This window comes from Dasypus novemcinctus, chromosome 3 (genome assembly GCF_030445035.2).
Source record: "Dasypus novemcinctus isolate mDasNov1 chromosome 3, mDasNov1.1.hap2, whole genome shotgun sequence".
Lineage (NCBI taxonomy): Eukaryota > Metazoa > Chordata > Mammalia > Cingulata > Dasypodidae > Dasypus > Dasypus novemcinctus.
The window spans coordinates 181,951,557-181,957,533 of record NC_080675.1 but is presented as its reverse complement, the minus strand read 5'-3'; the positions used below and the strand labels follow the sequence as shown (position 1 = coordinate 181,957,533).

Here is a 5,977-nt window from a genome sequence, read left to right as displayed (position 1 = left end):
ATGCAAAACCATATATGACACAAGGGGCATGGCAAGAGCTTATGTGAAATTCTTGTAAGTCCATACATAGACCATGTTTCAGGAAAATGGCACCAAATACAAGTGGAATATTATTCAATTTATAGGTCCATATTTTTTAAGGCTTACAAAAATCTCTATTATGAAAGTTCTATTAAATTCACAATGTCAATAATATAGTTGCCTCAGCCTTGTGTATGTAGGCTGGGAATGATCAAGGGATGACCAGTTTCGTATGAACAAACTCAGAAGTTCAACTTTAAAAACCTGAACGGTTCTCCACTTTGTGTTCATTGATCCAAGGTCTCAACCCTCTTAATTGTTCTGATTAAAAGAGTGATCATGGGGTTCCATGACATATAGATGCCAGGAGTAGCACAACCTGGAAAGCACTATTCAAACTTTTACTTGTGTCTGACCCATGTGTCCTAGATGAGGATTCTGTGTAAGAGCAACTCTAGATCCGTTGCCCTGGGATGATTATTTCACCACACTGTACTGTACAGAAGTAGTGGAACTCCCATGAGAGAAAGCCCAAGGCTTTCAGGAAGGAGTCTTTGGTGAGCATTTGAAAGTCAAAGGTCATCTATTCTTGGAGACATCTGTGGCTTCAAAGATGAGAATTTATCTTGTTGAAGACCATAAAAATCTTAGGATTACGCTGTGGTCAGGGCCTATTTGACAACACAGGGGCATTAGTTCTTGTTTCTTCATTTCTATTCTAGTGCAATGTGTATGGGATTGAGTCAATACAAACATTGTGAAAAATTTGATTTTCCCTTGTCTACTCAAATATTTCCACAGAAGGCACAAATTTCAGTCCTTGAAATCTGCCCTCAGTGTTCTATTTTCCTAGCAATATGGACTAAATTTGTGCTCAATTTACAGTAGTTTGTTTTACCTATGTATTTCAGAGGATGAGTGGTGGTGCAACGAACCATTCATGATGAGAGATGAGTGATTTATTATTGGCTGACCTGTTGCAAGTTGAAACTTCAGCTAGGAACCCTTGCCCTTAGGTACTAGTTTTGCTTATTCAAAGAATATCCATGTCATTATGGGAGTTTTTTTCCTTCAGAGGAAACCTTGATTTATTTTGTGAGCTTGATGGGATTTGGAATTGAGGAGGATTTGGATCTCATTTATATATCCATATGAATAGTCATTAATATCAATAAATTAAAGATGCCAAATTTTGCTTCAAATCATTAAATTTTGCACTTATTTGGGCTCTTTTTTATGTCAGTGATGAATTTCCAATCGAGGGACCCTGGAATATACAAAAAAAAAAAGAGAATTACAAGTGTTCTTCAGCACGAAACTTGGCATTATATTTGAGCATGAGTAACATGATAGCAGCATTCAACCCCCAAATATCATAAAATATCACTTTTCATAAAGAGACTGGCATTGATTGTGACAGGTGGCAATCATGTGACGTATAGACCAACTGATCCAAGTGTTGAAACAAAATGAATCTCAATATGGTTTTATCTTTTTTATCTTCTCAAAAATTGATTGTGTTCTTGCATCTCTATAAGAACAACTTCATTTTTATGAAATTACATTAAAATCATTTCAAGATATTTCTGGATCAATAGTTACCTTTTCTCCTGAGCTATATTGTGGGTCTGAATAGACAAAGGATCGTAATGTCTCTAAACTCATTGTTCCTCTTAAGAAAAACTTGACTTATTTTCTGAACATAAAAATTGGGATCTGAGGAGGTTTTGGGTCTAATTAATTTGTCCATGTGAATATCCATTAAAATTCACCAATTTAAGATGCCCAATTTTGTCTAAATTGATTACATTTTGAACTTATTTGGACTTTCATGGGCCCATGATTTATTTCCTACCTGAAGAACCCACTGGAATATATGATAGAAAGTGTGGCAATTACAAATGTTCTTCATGAAACATGGCATGCTGTAGGGATGAGTAAAGTACCAGGATTTCAGCCTTCAAACGTCATGACACTTTAGTCTCTCCATTTTATGGAAACAGCGTAGTATTAATTAGGACGTTGATAATAAAATGACCAGCTGATTCAAATGTTCAGAAAAACTGAGTCCCAATATGGCTTTATATTCTCAAAATTGACTGAGCGAATTCTTAGCACCTTCATGAAAACAACTTCCTTTTAAAATGCTACATGACAATTACATTGAGTCATTCCTTGAATCATGTTTTACCTTCTCTCCTGAGCTATTTTTTGGGGTCTGAATAGATGAAGAAACATACTGACCCCAACTTTGTTCCCTCAGAATAGTTTTCAAAAGTCAGTACCTTCTGAACATTTAAAATACAAAAATAAGAGCTTTTCCAGTGCATATATGAAATTCCTGTAAATGCATGGCCCAAGTTGCAGGAAAATGTCACCAAATATGCACCGCCTAATATTGGATTTATAGATCCAGATTTTTTAAAATTTCATAAAATATCTCTTATGAGAGTTCAGTGTCATTTACCATGCCGATAGTTACACTTCTCTCACATTTGAGAATACAGGCTAGAGAAGATGGCTGCTTTTAGATAAAAACTCAGCTTACATATTCTAAATTTGGAAACCTGTAATATTCTCCACTTTGTGTTCCTTGATCAATGGTCTTAAGCCTAGTAATTGGTCTTACTTGAAGACTGACCACAGCAATCCATGGCATTTTAAAAAGCAGGAGCAGCACAGCCCTGGGAGCCCTGTTCAAGCTTTGACCTTTGACTCTCCTAGTTGAGGACTCTGTGAAAGTGCAATCTGAAGTTTCTTGGGCATTTACATCTCCACTCTGTAGAGCAATGAAATAGTAGAACTCTAATATAATATAGCCCAAGGTTTTCAGGAAGGTGTCTCTGATAAGCATTTGTTTGTGAAATGGAAAAAATGCCTGGAGGAGCCTTGGCTTGGGTCAATAATGAGAATTTAACTAGTTGAAGTCAGATGACATAAAAATCATTCTCAGTAGGATTACACTGAGGTAGAGTCTTAGGTGACAGTCCAAAGACAGGAAATTCTGATTCTTTATTTGTATTTCAGTGCAATTTAAATGGGATTGATACATTTAAACTGATGTGGGCTATGGGTGGAAGGCTCTTTGTCTCTTCAGAGATAACCTAAACTGAAGGCTGTGGGTGTGGAACGGTAAGAGGCTGCAGTCCTGCCCTTAGGGACAATGGCAACAGGCTCCAGTCCCAGGAAACAGTTTAACAATGCAAGGGCTATAAACTTTAAGTATTTAGGGGAAATGCAAAAACCAAATATGCTAAAAGCTTATCTAGAATATCTGGAGTCCATGCTAAAAGCTTACCTAAGATGTGGAAGATATATATGCTAATTGAAGCCTATTGAGAACTGAAACAAAGGGACCATTTCGCTTTTCCTCTCTGTATAAAAGAGGTTTGAAAATCTTGTTCAGGGCTCGGGATTCAAACAGAAAGCTCCCAAGTCCGGCCAGCCGTCAATAAACCATTTTTCCTTCTCAAAATCATTCCTGAGTCCTGGCCTCTCTATACTCAAATAATTGAGCTGCTCTCAAATTCTACAACAAAACCATTTTGGCAAATTTGCAGTTTCACTATTCTACCACGTATTTTTCTGGAAACAACAAATTTTGTTCCTTGAAACCTACCCTCAGTTTTCAATTTTCTAGCAGTCTGGACCACGTCTGTTCTCTTTTAACAGCATTTTTTTCACCTGTGTCTTTCAGAGAGAATAGCTATGTAGGGATGAGCAGCCTATGATGGAAGAAAAGTTGTTTATTATTAATAGACATATTGCAAGTTGAAACTTCAGCTATTGATCCTCACCCCTGAGTCATCTATCTTTACCTAGTCAAATGACATGCCTCATTATAGGAGTTTTTTTCTGAATATGCATCTGAATAATTGCTGAGTTCCTCATGAAGAAATCTTGACTTACTTCCTGAGCTTGATATGATTAGAATTTGAGGTGCTTTGGGCTCCCATTCACATGTCTATGTGCATAGTAATTAATATCAATAAATTCAAGATGCCCAAATTTACCTCTAATCATTTCACAAATTTTACAAATTTGTATCTAATTAAATTGTTTTAACTGTTTTGGTCTCTTCTTTTGTGTAAGAACGAAGATTAGTTTAGTTTTCACATAAAAGAAGAAAATATTGATTAATATAACCTGGCAGCCTACTGCCTCAGTCTCCCACTCCCGGGTTAAAGCAACAAAGGAAACCAGTTTAAGCCAGTCCTATAGGCAGTAAAAAGATGCCCAAGAAAGAGCTAAGTCAATACCAATTCAGCACTAAATTCCATTCCTTATTTGGCAAAGGGGAGCAGGTAAAAACTAAAATGGTTGGAATGTGATGGGGGAAGTGGTTAATCACAAACTTTTGCGCGGGAAAGTTAGATCTTCTCGGATAGGCTGTAACTTCTGAAGTGTCCAGTCTATGGAGAAACAGAGGAAGGGCTTGCTTCCTAGGCTGAGGGGTATAAATTGTGTCATTTTTCTTTGTTCGGGGGGCCAGCCACTTTTTCTGGTTGTGCGCCCCTTCTTGCAAGATTGAGAATAAATTATTTTCTTCTCCACAATTGGGTGAGCCTTATTTTCTTCCTGAAGATTTCTTTCTAACATTTTGGTCAATATTTTCTTCCATTCAGTGGTCCACAGATTACATGAGATAAGATGTGATTTCATGAATGTTCTTCAACCTGACACATATATGGATGAGTACAGTAATAGTAGAATTTCAGCCCCCAAATACCATGACTCTTCAACCTCTTCCCTTAAGGAATGGGTGTGGCATTATGATCATTGTGATAGTGACCACATATTTCAAGTGTTCAATATCCGAGTCCCAATATGATGGTAGCTTCATGAAAAGTGATTGAGCTATTTCTTGGCACCTTCATGAGAACTTCGTTTTTCTGAAATAACATGAAAATTACAATGAGATATTTCTAAATCCATGGTTTCTTTCTTTCCATGAGCTATTATTGGGTTCTAATAGTCAAAGAATCTCAACGACCCTATCTTTGTGTTGCCTTTGCGCTGGTTTTTAGTAGTTGTTGGGATATTGTGAAGAAATATAATCTAAGGAGATGGGAATTTCCAGGGCATTTGACAACTCTTCTGAATACAACGCTCAAGTTTCCAATAAATGTCACCAAATACTAGCACCCAATTGCATTTTAGATCCAGGTTGTTGAAGGTTTTACAAAATCTCTAGTAGACAGTCCAGTTGAATTCACCATTCCAGTAGTTACCTTCATTACATATTTGTGCATATAGTCTGGAGAAGATCAAAGGTATGAACTGGTTTATGCATAAAAACTCAACTTAGGTACTCTAAATTTGGAAAACCTATGAGTCTATCCACTTGGTGCTTCTTGTTAACAACCTCAACTCTTTTAAGGGGTGAAATGTGAATATTGACATAAGCTGTCCATGACATTGTAGAATGCGGGAGCAGCACACACTTAAGAGTTATGTTCTCACTTTTGTCTATATTTTATCCATGCTGCCCTAGATGAGGAACTTTAAAAATATGGAATCTGCAGTTTCTCGGCCCTGTGGCAATTTTAGAACAATCCTGAATTCCACTGAAAAAGTGGAACTCTAATGTCTTGTCACGGAAGGCTTTCAGCAAGTGCCCTTGGGCAATTATTTGCAATTCAAAGTAAATGTTTGCCTGGAGAAAACCCTGGCTTGTGTCGAAGAAGAGTTTATCTGGTTGTAGACAGATCATGCAGAAATCATGCTCAATAGGATTATTCTGAGGCCTAATCTTAGGTGACAGTTCAGGGCCAAGAACTGGTGATTGTAATTTCTATGATCTTGCAGTGTATGTGGGATAGAGACTAAAAACATTGTGGTGAATTGAGTTACCCTTGCATACCCATAGGCAAGCCAAAAATTTGCATCCTTGATGTCTTCCTCAGTGTTCTCTTTTTCCTAGCAATCAGGTCTTACCTCTGTGCTCAATTCAGAG

The 5,977-nt window shown here is 37.1% G+C and overlaps 2 non-coding genes across 2 annotated transcripts; both read left to right on the top strand.

Moving 5' to 3' along the window:
* Nucleotides 1-2,917: 2,917 nt before the first annotated feature.
* On the top strand, nt 2,918-2,993 carry LOC111763455 (small nucleolar RNA SNORD115). Its single transcript, XR_002796330.1, has one exon. It is a non-coding gene; the product is annotated as a small nucleolar RNA SNORD115 (small nucleolar RNA).
* Nucleotides 2,994-5,696: 2,703 nt separating this feature from the next.
* On the top strand, nt 5,697-5,770 carry LOC131278132 (small nucleolar RNA SNORD115). Its single transcript, XR_009185387.1, has one exon. It is a non-coding gene; the product is annotated as a small nucleolar RNA SNORD115 (small nucleolar RNA).
* Nucleotides 5,771-5,977: the final 207 nt, after the last annotated feature.